The sequence below is a fragment of the Macaca nemestrina genome, chromosome 4, assembly GCF_043159975.1.
Source record: "Macaca nemestrina isolate mMacNem1 chromosome 4, mMacNem.hap1, whole genome shotgun sequence".
NCBI lineage: Eukaryota > Metazoa > Chordata > Mammalia > Primates > Cercopithecidae > Macaca > Macaca nemestrina.
In genome coordinates this window covers 58973621-58989995 of record NC_092128.1, presented here as the reverse complement: position 1 = coordinate 58989995, position 16375 = coordinate 58973621, and the positions used below count along the sequence as shown (strand labels likewise).

The window sequence follows — 16375 nt, the reverse complement described above, 5'->3', positions numbered from 1 at the left end:
TATGACTAACATTCATATTATGCAACATATTAATCATTCCAAATTAATATCCTTAAATTAATTAATAGGAGCTGAAAAAGGCATTAAAATTATGATCTTCAGTACTGCTTTCAGGATTTATAGTGGGATGGAAGGTGATATATCTTAAACCAACAGCCAGAATTCACTAAAGATGGATCTTTATTATTATTTTTATTACTATTGAAAATGCTCCCTCTCATCTTTATTATTTAGCATTATGTTTGGAGGATCTAGTTTAAGCATTATGGCATATAAAAACGAGGTGAGAAAACTAAGATAATTGTTTTGATGAACAGTGATGACTACCAGTTCCTAAAATACTGGATATGGAACTAAAGCAAGGACTAGGGGACAAGAAGTCATTTGATGCTATAAACATTATTTCCATGCTTCAGTCTTTTTTTTTTTTTTTTAATAAAAATACCCAGAAGTCATCATTATTACTTAACATCATTCTGAAAGTTCTGGACAATGTAATACTTTGTAAAATAGAAATAATGGAGGAGAATAATAATATCACTGTTGGCAAATTATATAATTATATACTTAGAAATCATTGGAAAAATCAGATTTATTAAAAATTAAGCAAAATTGCTGTTTTTAAAAATACCAAAAAAAGGATTTTGTTTATACCAGTTTATATTATTTTATAACTAAAATAATCATTTCAAAAAGAAAATAAATCTTTCAAAAAGTAATAAACAAAGCATTAGAAATAATTCTGTTTTGTTTTGTTTTTTTTGAGTCGGAGTCTCGCTCTGTCGCCCAGGCAGGAGTGTAGTGGCATGATCTCGGCTCACTGCAAGCTCAGCCTCCCAGGTTCAGGCCATTCTCCTGCCTCAGCCTCCCAAGTAGCTGGGACCACTGGCATTGCCACCACGTCTGGCTAATTTTTTGTATTTTTAGTAGAGACAAGGTTTCACCATGTTAGCCAGGATGGTCTTGATCTCCTGACCTCGTGATCCGTCTGCCTCGGCCTCCCAAAGTTCTGGAAGAAATGACTGCATCCAATTTTTAAAATTTATCCTTTGGAAACTTTGAATACCTAAAATGTCTTGTCTTCTCAAAGTACACCGTGTGTCTAACCAAAATCTCAATCAAAATATGTGTATGTGTATGTGACGATAATGTATAAATTCTAAATATTCTCAGGAACAAAAACTGGCCTATAATAGGTAAGAAATTATCTAATATTTGAATATTAAGGCAAAATATTATTTACCACATATCACATAGTATTACAAAATTACAATAAAAATAATTGATAGTGTTATCACAAATGACACATTATAATTCAATGTGGAATAGATAAAAATAACAAAGGTTGTTAAGAAAAAGTGACCATTTAGAAACACACAATTAGAGTATCTAGTCACTTCAATCACTCAACTAAATTTCAAAATTAACTGTTGAAAATTAAAAGGTAAAGGTGATGATGTTGGGCTCTATTTAATTGCTCCCTAGATAGGAAATAGTAAATGTTTTTAGTACTCATGAAAAGAAATGCTGGCAAATTTGATTATATAATATTTAAAAGATTCTTGCTATTCAAGTATCAAAACGAAATTAAATTTAGAAGCTTGCAATAGAGATGAAAGAAATATTACATACCTTGTTATATAAAAATTCTTACACATTATTATAAAAATAGTACTCAGTATGAGAAGATGAGCAGGTCATTCAAAATGGAACATACAAAGGGTAATGTACATTTGGTTAAAAAAAGAAAAAAGAAACATTTTCACCAATACACAGGAATGCAAATTTAAAGCAATAACATAATATATATTTTTTTCACTTAGGACATTTTTATGTAATATCAGAACTAACACTCAGTGCTAATGAAGATATAATAAAATAAGCTGAGGAAACAGGCCCAAACTCCCTTAAAAGCAATTTGTCAAAATATATTGTGCTTGAAAATGCTTCTCACTTTTATTTAGAAATTCCTTTTCAAAATGTCTGTCCTCAGTAAATAATTAATGTTGTCACAGACTTTTTATGAAACAAAATTTTGGAAGCAACCCAAATGTCCAAAAATGTGAAATTATTTTACAAATTATAATGTATCAAGAGAATGAGGTATTATCTAATATTTAATGCCATGCTCAATAAATGTTTCTTATAGTTCTGGAGTCAGAAGTCTAGCATCAAGGTGTTGGCAAGGCTGTGTTCCTTCCGCAGACATCAGAAGAATTTCTTGCTTTTTTAATTTCTGAAGAGCATCTGCATTGCTTGGCTCTTGGCCCCTTCCTTGAATTGTGTCATCCTCTGGTTTCCACTGGCACATTTTCTATTTCTCACTTTGATCATCCTACCTCCCTCTATATAAGAACTCTCTTATTACTTTGGGTCCACCTGGATAACACAGGCTAATAGGATGCCAACACAAGATTCTTAATCACATTTGCAAGTTTCTTTTTACCATGTAAGGCAACGTTCAAGAATTTGAGGATTAGGACGTGGACATCTTTGGGGAGCCATTGTTCAGCCAATCATTGTGAAACAAAGTATAAAATGAAGATAGCATGTGCTATGGTCTGAATGTATCCACCCCAAATTTGTATGTGGAAACCTAATCACCAATGTGATGGTATTAAGAAATAAGACCCTTGGGACATGATTAGGTCATAAGAGCTGAGCCCCAGTGAATGGAATTACCCTCCTTGATAAAACGAAGCCCCAGAGATCAGGCCTGCCCCTTTGGCCATTTAAGGTTACAATGAGAAGGTATCCATGAGAATACCAGCCATTTCCAGACACTATATCTGCCTGCACCTTGATTTCGTGCTTTCTAACTCCAGAAATGTGAGAAGTAAATTTCTGTTGTTTACAAGCCACACAGTTTATGGTATTTTCTTATAGCAGCCAGAATGGAATAAGACAACATATAATCCTACTTCTCTAAATTATGGAATTAAATTGTGATATTCCTCTCTTTACAATGTTTTTCAATGAGAATGTAATACTATCATAATCAACATTGTTCAATGTCAGGCAGAATCTTTTTCAATTCTAATCTGCTTGTAATGTCTTAACGGCAGTTGTAAAAGCACATACAAAAAGGACTTCTTTTTCCAATATTACTCCATACTACATTTCAAACTTTACTTTTCAGATATAACTAAGTAACTAAGTCTGAATACACAAACTTTAAAAAATGAAGACCCCTCCCACACACACTTCTTGGAATACTATATATATTTGATCTTACCACATATAACAAGTCTACTGTATATGATTTTCTTGCTCAAAATGAATATCTTTAACACTTGTATTAAAGACAAATAAGTGTCCTTTGTTTACATATACAAAAATAAAAATAAATAAAGTACATATTCTATCTTAATTATTGAAGTATTATCAGTTGTTTTGCATTTTTTTGTAAATGCAAACTTATAGTGCTATAAGCTCATAGAAATTTTCAGATTCTATTCATCATTTTCCCATGTAATTTAATACTAGCATTAATTTAAAACTGGGGTAGGGTAGTTTTACCACCAATTTAAATTTTTTTTGTTAAAGTAATTATAAAAGAACATAATAGAAAAGTTCTCATAATAAAATTTGCGATTTTTTTTTTCTTTTAGCAACAATGTTGAAATGATTATCGCTAGCCCCCTTTTCCCCTTGGTTTCTTTTGCAGAATTTTTTCAGTCAGTCACAGATTCTAATTTTGGTGTTAACCTTAAATACCCCTGTTCTTTATTCTATATTGCCAGTTGAATGCCATTCCACAGAAGCCTGTAGAAATGTCTTTATGATTTTATGCTAAAGTTGTTTAAATGATTTTACTCTGAAACTAGCATTCAACAGCAATGCTGGAAATTCCAATTATTTATTAAACACAAAGATGAAAATCCACTAATATTTTACAGCTTTTGATAATTTCTCAGAGTATGCTTTCTGAATTTGCTCACATCAATTGTAATAATCTCTTTATTGTTGGCTGAAGCAGTGGTGTGCCTCTGCTCTCTGCCTCTGGATATTCCTATTTCATTTGATAACTGCCAGGCCATCCTGCTGTGGAATTTATGAATCTCTTGAGTGAAAGTAATAGAAAATGAAATGGCACTCATTTGTGTATTACTTTAATTATGTAACTCATGGAGTATCCTTGTTCACAGTTTAACCTTTTCTTTAACCAGTAGTAAATCTTCCACTTCTGCATTTCATTTGGCCCTGTTTTGATTTAGTTTTCTCACTGCCTATTTAAGAACCAAACAATCAGAAATTTCATGCTGATTTTTATTCTAATTCAAGTTAAGCTGGTGATGTTAGCTATCATAACTGTGTGGTTTGGCCTTGCTTTGAGAACATTTAAGTGATTTTCCTCAATAGCGTATGCTACTTTTGTTTGATAACATGGGGCTTTGACACAGGAGTCCTTGGGTAACTCCAAAAGGTCAATTGAAAATAGTATTTTAATCAATTTCTACAACAAAGAATTCACCCCTGGATCTTATGGTGAGCAGCTTGAATTCTTTTCACCTTACGAGTCTATTGAAAATGTATTTTATTCCATATGCACTATTTCTAAGCTATTGTTCTTGAAAACTTTCCATCCTTTGCCATCTTTGATCTGTAAAGAAACAGATCGGACATTTTAAAATCTTTTGACCCAAGTCAGCAAGTTTGCCAATTAAATCACTCATTAACTTGAATTTATATTCCAAGCAAATCCTTTAGACTTATTTAAAGTACTCAATTTGAGGTAAAAAAATATTTGCATGTTTTGTAAAAGGACTTACTATGTTATGCTGGTTTTCCTACAGGTACTAAATTTCATTATCAAATTTTAATGAGCTTCTGAATGTGATTTCCCAAGATTTCCGATGGATGTGTTGAACACCTCTTGTCCCTTGACTTGTCTTTCTGTTAGCTCTGCTGGCTTTGACTACTCCTCCAGTCATGCATTCAAGCTCATGGAATTGCGTCTAATCTTAGCCATGACACTCCATGAGCTTCTAGACCATAAAAATTTTATGTGAAAGCCTTGTCAACACTCAGTCACCATCAAATCCTTCACTCAATCTCTGGTCTTGAAAAAACCCTCCTTTATCCTTGAAAGTATAGAGCCTCCCATAATATATTTGCAAATTATAAATAAATGCAAATTCATAAATAACTTTTACCTTTTTTTATAATGTAAACAAGTTTAATTCTTCTGGATTTCATGTAAAGTTTCTACTTATAATTAAAAATCAGCTTCACAAATTTTATTGGTTTCTTCACTTTAAAAATATTCTACTAAGTAATAGAGATAGTAAATTAAATCTGCTTTCAATTTTAAAACACTCATCTGTCAAATATTCAAAGTTTAAAACGTTATAAATATATTGACTATAAAATGTAAAACAAAATAATTTCATTTACATTTTGAATTCAAATTCAGTGATAAAGAATGATATATAAATATATATTACTGTTTATTCAGTAGATATAAGAATGGACAAAGACATTTACCTGTGTATTGTTTACTATAAAAAAGTTGTTTGCCTTTCTCAGTCCACAGCAATTGCATCTAACCTTTCTGAATACATGAATGAACTCATGAATAGACTAACTTATCAGGCAATTGTTTATTTATTCATAAAATATACAAACCCTAGATTGGCTGATATTTCAAGGTAAAGCATTTATTATTTTCATGGTTTTTATCTGCAGCAACAAATAGATAACTACTCAGTAGCCTTGTTAGTCTTTTAATTGTATTTTTAAAAATCACATAAAAGAACATTAGGTAGAAAAATATTGTCCTTTATTTTGAAATTTAATAACTCATCCTAAATTTTTTTAAACTACTATGTCTTTTTTACATCTTTTTAACCAAATATGACATTGAAAAAAATAATAAATAATATTGGACAGAAATGTCTTGTATATTTGTGCCATTGACTTATATTAAATATTAGTCCACTAAAATGTGATTTATGTTAAAGGTATGTTTTTCCTTCTAATGTAGGATAATAATAAAACCTTGAAAATATTTTGCATCATTATTTAATAGTGTATTAGTTCATTTTCATGCAACTGATAAAGACATATCTGAAACTGAGAACAAATGAGGTTTAATTGGACTTACAGTTCCACAAGACTGGGGAGGCCTCAGATCATGGTGGGAGGTGAAAGGTACATCTTACATGGCAGCGGGAAGAGAAAAATGAGGAAGAAGTAAAAGCGGAAACCCCTGATAAACCCATCAGATCTTGTGAGACTTATTCACTATCATGAGAATAACATGGGAAAGACTGGCCCCATGTGATTCAATTACTTTCCCCTGGGTCCCTCCCACAACATATGGGAAAACTGGGAGATACAATTCAATTTGAGATTCGTGTGGGGGCACAGTCAAACCATATCATTCTATCCCTCGCCCCTCCAAATCTAATGTCCTCACATTTCAAAACCAACCATGCCATCTCAACAGTCCCCAAAAGTCATAATTAATTTCAGCATTAACCCAAAAGTCCACAGTCCAAAGTCTCATCTGAAACAAGCCAAATCCCTTCTGCCTATGAGCCTGTAAAATCAAAACCAAGTTAGTTACTTCCTAGATACAATGGGAGTACAGATATTGGGTAAATACAGCCATTCCAAATGGGAGAAATTGGCCAAAACAAAGGGGTAACAGGGTCCATGAAAATCTGAAATCCAGCGGTGCAGTAAATTTTAAAGCTCCAAGATGATCTCCTTTGACTCCAGGACTCACATCCAGATCACGCTCATGTAAAAGGTGAATTCCCATGGTCTTGGGCAGCTCTGCTCCTGTGGCTTTGCAGGATACAGCCTCCCTCCTGGCTCCTTTCATGGGCTGGCATTGAATGTCTGTGGCTTTTCCAGGCACACAGTGCAAATTGTCAGTGGATCTACCATTCGGTGGTCTGAAGGATGGAGGCCCTCTTCTCACAGCTCTTCTCATATGCAATTATGCTCAATTTGCATAATTATATTTACATAATTAAAACTAATTACTAGGCAGTGCCCCAGTAGGGACTCTTTGTGGGGGCTTTGAATCCACATTTCTTTTCTGCAAAGCCCTAGTGAAAGTTCTCCATGAGGGCCCTACCCCTGCAGCAAACTTCTGCCTGGGCATCCAGGAATTTCCACGCATATTCTGAAATCTAGGTGGAGGTTCACAAACCTCAGTTCATGATTTCTGTGCACTTAAAGGTTCAATACCATGTGAAAGCTGCCAAGGCTTGAGGCTTCCACTCTCTAATGTCACAGCCTGAGCTCTATGTTGGCCCTTTCCAGCCTTGGCTGCAGTGGCTGGGACACAGGGCACCAAGTCCCTAGGCAGCCCAAAGCACAGGGACACTGGGCCTGGCCCACGAACCACGTTTTCCTCTTGGGTCTCTGGGACTGTAATGGGACGGGCTCCAGTGAAAGTTTCTGACACAGCCTGGACACATTTTTCCCATGGCCTTGGGAATTAACATTACGATCCTTTCTTTTTATACTAATTTCTACAGCCGGCTTGAATGTCTTCTCAAAAAATGGGGTTTTCTTTTCTACTGCATTGTCAGGCTGAAAATTTATTGAACTTTTATGTTCTGTTTCCCTTCTAAGATGAAGTGGTTTTAACAGCAGCTACGTCACCTTTTGAATGCTTTGCTAATTGTAAATTTCTTCCGCCAAATACCCTAAATCATCTCTCTCTAGTTCAAAGTTCCACAAATCTCTAGGGTGGGGCAAAATGCCTCCAATCTCTTTGCTAAAACATAAGAAGAGTCTCCTTTGCTCCAGTTCCCAACAAGTTCCTCAACTACATCTGAGACCACCTCAACCTGGACCTTATTGTTCATATCATTATCAGCATTTTTTGTCAAAGCTATTCAACAAGTCTCTAGGAGGTTCCAAACTTTCCCACATTTTTCTTTCTTCTTCTAAGTCCTCCAAACTGTTCCAAACTCTGCATGTCACCCAGTTCCACAGTTGCTTCCACATTTTCAGGTATCTTTTCAGCAACACCCTGATCCTGGTACCAATTTACTATATTAGTTTGCTTTCCCATTGTTGACAAAGACATACCCAAAACAGAGAACAAAAAGAAGTTTAATTGGACTTACAGTTCCACAAGACTGCGGAGGTCTCAGAATCACGGCAGGAGGTGAAAGACACTTTTTACATGGTGGTAGCAAGAGAAAAATGAGGAAAAGGAAAAGCAGAAATCAATGATAAATCCATCAGATCTTGTGAGTCGTATTCACTATTAGGAGAATAGCACAGGAAAAACCAACTTCCATGATTCAACTACCTCCCACTGGGTCCCTCCCACAACATGTAGGAATTCTGGGAGATACAATTCAAGTTGAGACTTGGTGGGGACACAGACAAATCATATCAAATAGATTCATTTATTTTAGAGTAGACGGCTCAAGCTAGTTCTAGAATCAAGCAAGAAATATATTTTTAAATGGAAAACATTTGATATCACAATGCTAGATCAATTTGCATAATTATATTTACATCATTAAAACTACTAGGTTTTTAAACCTGCATCTCCATTTTAAATGCTATATTTAATATAAAAAGAACTTCTTCCAAATATATGAAACTTGATTCAAATAACCATATTCTTCCTTATAAAATCCAAATGTGTATGAAGGAAGCAGCAGATGACGTGATTCAGATCATCAGATAGCATGGCATGAAGAAGGGAGAAGGCAGTTCATAGCATCAGAGATGCTTTCATGGTAAGGAATAGCTACATGTAAATAGTCAATAAAGACGTTCAGGGAGATCCAAACTACAGCATACTAGACCATATGCAAGTACAGAAGAAGAGTTAAAGGTTAGTTTAGAGCACTGTTTAGAATTCTTTTGGACTATGCTGAAGTTCCCAGTTCCTAAAATATTGAATATGAAGCAAGGAGAGACATAGGCACTCAGAGAGTCATTAAATCTGTTGATTAAAAAAATGCATTATTATATGTATTGAAGTCAGGAATAAACTGATGATAACTTCAAATGTCATTATGTTAAATGGTTCTAAAGTATATGTAGTGAAACTGAGTAAAGAAACATGCAATGAGAGTACTGTAGTAAGTCATTCTCCAATTCTACAAACAGTAATCAGTGAGAAAATATAAGGAGGAAGCAATTACATTTACGCTAGCAACAACAAAAAACTAAAGTACATAGGAATGAATTTAAGAAATTTACAGAATTTTGATAAAGAAAACATTTAAACGTCACTGAAGAACATAAAAGAAGACCTGAATGAACGAGACGTTCATTCTTCTTAAATTGAAAAAGGCAGTTATACAACTGCTGAATCACATCCAACTTATGTGATTCCAATGGGGGATAAGGAGGTTTTAGAGAAAATTGACAAATTTTATTCTAAGTATTCTAAAAACTATAGAAAACTCAGCATGTGAGGGTAAAATTCTAAAATGCAGGGGCGGGTGTGGTGGTTCATACCTGTATTCCCAGCACTTTGGGAGGCTGAGGTGGGCAGATTGCCTGAGCTCAGGAGTTTGAGATCAGCCTGGGCAACAGGGCAAAAGTCAATTTTTACCAAAGAGACACACACACAAAATTAGCTGGGCTTGGTGGTGTGCACATGTAGTACCCAGCTACTTGGGAGCTGATGTGGGAGGATCTCTTGAGCCTGGGAGGTCAATGCTGCAGTGAGCTTAGGTTGTGCCACTGCACTCCAGCCTAGGTGACAGAGGGAGACCCTGTTTTAAAAAAATACAGTACTGATGATTTGCACTGGCAGATTGTACATTGCAATGCTAAAATAAATACCTGGTCCTGTATAAATTTTCTCTGATCAACAGAACAGAGTTTGTTCAATAATCAATGTAACGTTTAGAATCTGTGATATAAAATCTTTATATCTAGCATACATAGGTATACCTGTATACCTATCTCTTTATTTATATACAACTAAACAATATGAGCTAATATGAGCTAATTGTGACTAGTATGAGTTCTCAGACCAAAAATTCCAAATAGCAGTCATAAGGAAACTCAGTGATCTCCAAGATAACACAGAAAAGTAATTCAGAAATTTATCAGAGAAATTTAACAAAGAGATTGAAATAATTTTCACAGAAATCTTAGAACTGAGAAATACATTTCCTGAATAAATGAGTTCATCAGAGGCTCTCAACAGCAGAATGGATAGAGAAATGGAAAGAATCAGTGAGCTCTAAGACAGCTTTTGAAAATTACATGGTCAGAGGAGTAAAAAAATGAAATAAAATGAAGATCACCTAAAAGATATAGGAAATTATCTTAAAAGACCAAGTCTAAGAATTATTGATGTTCAAGAGGGAGTTGATCAAGAACAAAGGATAGAAAGCTTATACAAAGAAACAGTAACAGAAAACTTCCCAAAACTTGAGGAAGATATAAATATGCAGGTATGGGAAGGTCAGAAAACATCCAACAGATTTGACCCAAATAAGACATAATTAAACTGCCAAAGGTCAAGGACAAAGAGAAGACCCTATAAGCTTCAAAAGAAAAAAAAAAAAAGCAAATAATATATAAAAGAGCTCCAATTTAACTGGCAGACTTCTCAGCAGAAACCATACAGGCCAGTGGGGTGAGAGACATTTTCAAAGTGCTGAAAGCAAAACAAAAACTGCCCTCCAAGAGAGCAACAAAGCTTGTGTCCAAAGTTTATGTCCAACAAAGCTATATTTCAAATACAAAAAAAATGTATAAAATCTTTCCCAAACAAAAGCTGAGAGATTCACCAACACCAGATCTATCTCACAAAAAAATGGTAAAAAGAGTTCTCCTGTTTGAAAGAAAAAAAAAAAAACCACTCTAATGTGCAAAAAGAAAACATTTGAAGGTATAAAACCTACTGGTAAAATTAAGTAGGTGGAGAAATCAAGAATGCTCTAATACTGTAATTGTGGTGTGCAATCCACTCATAATTTTAATATGAAACTTAAAAGACAAATCTATTGAAAACAATAATAGCTATGGCAACCTGTTAAGAGATGAGTAATATTAAAATATATAAATTGAGACATTAAAAAGTCTAAATGGAGGGTGATATAACTAAAGTTCAAAGGAAATTTTTAAGTTTTTTCTTTGTTAACTTCTATTTTTGTGTGTGTGAACTATGATAAGTTGTCATCTCCTTGAAATAACTTGTCATATCTATAAGATTCTTTTTGTAAGCCTCAAGGTAACCACAATGCAAAAACCTGTAATAAATACTCTAAAAATAAAAAGCAAGAAATTAGAACATACTATTATAGAAAATAACCTAACCACAAAGGAAAAAATAAACAAAAAGGAAGAGAGGAGTTACTAAGCAATCAGACTATAAGCAACAAGATGGCATCAGCAAATCCTGAATAATAATGGGACAAAATTTTCCAATTCACAGAGTGACTGAATAGATGAATAAATAAAACTCAACTATATGCTACCTACAGGAAACCCACCTCACATAAAAAGATGCACATATACTAAAAGTGAATGGATGGAAAAAGATATTTCATGCAAATAGGAATTTAAGAGAAAGGAGGAGTAACTATACTTAGATAAAACAGATACATCAAAGACTATAAAAAGAGGCAAATAAGGAACATTACATAATGCCAAAGGGGTCACTTTAGCAACAGAATATGATAATTATAAATATCTATGCACCAAACATGAGGGGACCCAAGAATATAAAGCAAATATAATAGATCTAAAGAGAGAGAGAGACTGTAATATAATAACAGTAGAGAACTTCCACACTCAACTCTCTCTCAGTAATATGCATATCATCCAGACAGAAAATCACAAAGAAACATTGTAGTTAAACAGTACTCTAGAACTGCAGAAATTAAACAAATACACAGACATTAAATAACATGGTCCTGAATGACCATGAATAAATTAAAAAGGGAATTTTAAACATTTGAAACAAATGAAAATGGAAATACCACACACCAAAATCTATGAGATAAAGCCAAAGCAATACTAAGAGGAAAGTTTATACAATAAACACCTAAATTAAAAAACTGAAAGACTTCAAATAAAGAGCCTAATGATGCATAATGAAGAGCTATAGGAAGAGGAACAAAACTTCTAATCTAAAATTAGTAGAAGGAAAAAAAATAAAGATCAGAAGAGAAATAGATGAAATTGAGACAAAAAAAAAAGCAGACAATGAAGTGAAAAGTTGATTTTCTAAAAAATAAAAAAAAATAAACCTCTACCTAGAATAAGAATAAAAGAGAGAACATCCAACTAAATAAAATCAGAAATAAAAGGGAGACATTGAACAATTATAGAACACATAAATACAAAGAATCATTAGAGATGATAGGAACAACTATACAATAACAAATTGGAAGGTCTAAAGGAAGTGTATAAATTTCTGGACACAGCCTACTATGATTAAACTATAAGGAAATAAAAACCTCAACAAACAAGTGGGTTTGAAGAATAAATAATACTAATTCTATTCAAACTCTCCAAAAACATTGAACAGGAGAGAATACTTCCACTCATTCTATGAGGCCAGTATTACTCTGATGTTAAAACCCACAAGGACACAGCAACAACAACAATAAAAAAGGAAACTACAGGCCATTATCGCTGGTGAACATAAAGGCAAAAATCCTCAGCATAATATTTAACACTAGCAAATGGAATTTAACAATACATTAATAAGGTTATTCACCTCAATCAAGTGGGATAATCTCAGGAATGCAAGGATTCCTCAACATGCATAGATCAATAAACATTATACATCACATTAACAGAACTGAACAAAAACAATATGAACATTTCAATAGATGCTGAACAAGCAATTGATAAAGTTTAACATCCCTTTATGTTGCAAACCCTCAACAAACTGTATATAAATGGAACATATCTGAAAATAATAAAGGGTACATACAGCAACCCCACTGTTAACATGGGGAAAAGTTGAAAGCCCTTCCGTTAAGAACTGCACCAAGACAAGGGTGCCCACTTCCCTCCTCCAATTCAACATATTAGTGGAGATCCTAGTCAGAGCAATCAGGCAAGATAAAAAAATAAAGGGCATCTAAATTGGAAAGAGAAAAGTCAAATTAGCCTTGTTTGCAGGAGACATGAACTTACGTTTAGAAAACCTAAAGACTGCACAATAAACTATTAACATGGATAAATGAATTCAGAAAAGATGAAGGATACAAAATTAACATACAAAAATTAGTGGCATTTATATATGCCAACAGCAAACAATCTGAAAAAGAAATTAAAAAATCAATCCCATTGTCAATAAATACAAGGGATATAGAATACTCAGAAATCAAGTTAACCAAAAAAGGGAAAGATCTATTGTAAAATGCTGATGAAAGAAATTGAAGAGGACACAAAACAAAGTGAAAGATATTCCATGCTTATGGATTGAAAAAAAATATTATTGTTAAAATGACAATACTACCCAAATAAATTTACATTTGCAGTGTAATTCCTATCAAAATACCAGTGACATTCTTAACAAAAAAATTCTAAAATATACATAGAACCACAAAAGTTCCTAAATAGCCAAAACCATCCTGAGTAAAAAGAACAAAGCTAGAGGAATCAGGATGCCTGACTTCAAAATATAATACAAAGCTACAGCAACAAAATTAGCATGCTACTGGCATAAAAACAGAAACATAGACCTATGTAACAGAATGGAGGATCCAGATAAAAACCCACACATTTACAGCCAACTCACTTTTTTTTTTTTACGAATGTGCCAAGGACATACAATCGGGAAAGGGTAGTCTCTTTAATAAATGGTGCTGGGAAAACTGGATAACCATATGCAGAAGAATAAAACTAGACCCTTATCCCTCACCATAGGTAAAAATCAAATAAAAATGGATAAAAGTTTTAAATCTCATTCAGAAACTATGAAACTACTAGAAAATATTAGGGAACTACTAGAAAACATCTGGCAAAGATTTTTTGCATGAGATCTCAAAAGCACAGGCAACCAAAGGAAAAATTGTCAAATGGGATTACATCAAGCTAAGAAGCTTCTGCACAGCAAAGGAAATTATAAGCAAAGTGAAGAGACAACCTACAGAATTGGTTAAAATATTTGCAAACTATCCATCTGATCAGAAATTATGAACTAGAATATGTCAGGAGCTCAAACAACTCAAAAAATTAGTCCAATTAAAAAATGAGCTCAGGGCATCAGACATTTCTCAAGATAAGACATACAAATGGCCAACAAATATATAAAATAATTCTCAGCCTCACTAATTATCAGAAAAATGCAAATCAAAACCACAATGAGATACCACCTCTCCCGAGTTAGAATGGCTACTTTCAAAGAGACAGGAAATAATAGATGCTGCTGAGGATGTGGAGAAAGAGAATCCTCATACACTGTTATTGGGAATGTAATTTAATGCAGCCACTATAGAAAACAGTATGACAATCCTCAAAAAATTAAAACTAGAGCTACCATATTATCCAGCAATTTCATTACTGGGTATATACCCAAAAGAAAAGAAGTCAATGTATCAAAGATATATTTGCACTTCCATGTTTGTGGTAGCACTATTCACAATAGCCGAAATATGGAAACAACCGAAGTGCTTTTCAATGGATAAATGGATAAAGAAAACGCAGTATATAGAGGCAATGCAATGGTTTTCAGCCATAAAACAAAATGAAATCCTGTCATTTGTAGCAACATGAATGGAGGTGGAGGTCATTATGTTAAGTGAAATAAGCCAAGCACAAAAAGACAAATATTGGACATTCTCTTCACATCTGAGAGTTAAAATTTCAGTGAATTTCATGAAGATCAAGACTAGATTGCTGTTTATCAGAGGCGGGGAAGGGTAGGAGTAGGGGGCAATATAAGGGTTGATTAATGGGTATAAATATACATTTACATAGAAGAAATAAGACCTAGTGTTCAACAGATCAGTAGGGATACAATAGTTAACATTAATTATACATTTCACAATAACTACAAGAGAATAATTCAAATGTTTCTAGCATAAAGAAAAGATACATATTTAAGGTGATAGATATCTCAATTACTCTGATTCAATCTCTACATATTATATTGATTATCAAATTATCACCTGTACCCTTAAAATATATACATCTATTATGAATCAATTAAAAAGGAATAGTGAAGAATTCCTTACATTGGATTTATGTGGGTGCTCTCTTTTAAAGGAAATCAGTTTGTCTTTTGATTCTATGATATTCTCTTCTGCTTCTAGGATACTTAATATCCCTAAATTGTTCCCTCCTTTCCTTTTGTATAAAGTCCCTAAAAGATGTTCTTATTTATATCCAAGTCAACCTCTTCTTCCCTAAAAGTGATAACTCCCAGATCTGCCACTTCCAATCCCATGCATTTTTAAACATCTTCCTTCAGATTTCCCGGTATAAAGTGTTCCAATACACTAGTATTTGCCAGTAAATACTGACAAAACTGTATTTGGGTTGGTTGGTTCATTGGTTGATGTCTTTTGTATTCTGCCACTAATAGAATCTTTTTCTTTCTGCGCACTCTTTTTTTTTCTTTTTTTACATAGTACAGCCAGGCTGTGCTCTGGAATGGGCCCTGTTTATTTCCCTGTGTAATATGTAAAAATAAGTTTATTGTATTCTCTGTCTCCTAATTATATTAATATGTTGTAGTCATGAGTTATGGATGGTTGGTTTGCTCCCCTTATTGACCTGAATGGTTTTGGGAAGATGAGTGGAGACATTTGTATTCAGGTAGCTGTTATTATCCTAGAGAAGAATCACAAATCTCAATTACTGAAATGTGAGCAATGCCCTTCTAGACTCCTCAAACTCTGACAGTTAAGCCTGCTCATACTCACCTGTGTGGTCTTGAAGAAAGAATGAAGATATAATTGTAAACATTTTAGAATGTTAATAATTCTTAGTAAGTATTGAATTAACAAGAGAAATATGGAGCTCTTCAAATAATTTGTTATTTACACTCAAGTAGTAAAGGGGTATTCAACACTCAACAACCAGTTGTTAGGTTCTGATACTTCTCCACTCAGCCATGCCAATATTGATTCTTGGTTACCCAGTCACAGCAATTGCCTGCTTGGTCCTGTTTGGAGGCCATTCTGCTGTGAAATTATTGGCCCTACACTACCACTTCCATCTCTTTATGTCACCTCAGCAAAAAAATCAATCTGCCGACAGGTAGAAGTAGATGACCAGAGGACAAAGGTTGTAAAAATGCAGTAGGAACTATTCAAAGATGACAAGGAAGCAAAGGACTCTTCTTTCAAGATAAAGTTTATCATTTCTGAAGATTCAGTACCAAAAATAGTGTGGAGTTTTGGGTCTGACATGAGCTACAGTTAGGAAAAAAAAGACTCTTTAGAGAAAATTCTACCTTTCC

At 33.7% G+C, this 16375-nt stretch overlaps 1 long non-coding RNA gene across 2 annotated transcripts in view; it reads right to left on the bottom strand.

Annotated features, from left to right (window-relative positions):
* Positions 1–10933, bottom strand: part of LOC105475380 (uncharacterized) — a 48570-nt gene extending 37637 nt beyond the window's left edge. Inside the window, exons 1-2 of one of the 2 annotated variants that reach the window (XR_011622077.1) lie at positions 8094–10933; positions 6107–6159 (exon numbers count right to left, since the gene is read on the bottom strand). This is a non-coding gene — a long non-coding RNA (uncharacterized lncRNA). The remainder of the gene's footprint in view (positions 1–6106; positions 6160–8093) is intronic. The other variant, XR_011622078.1, reaches the window with a different exon arrangement.
* Between the last annotated feature and the right edge of the window lie 5442 nt (positions 10934–16375).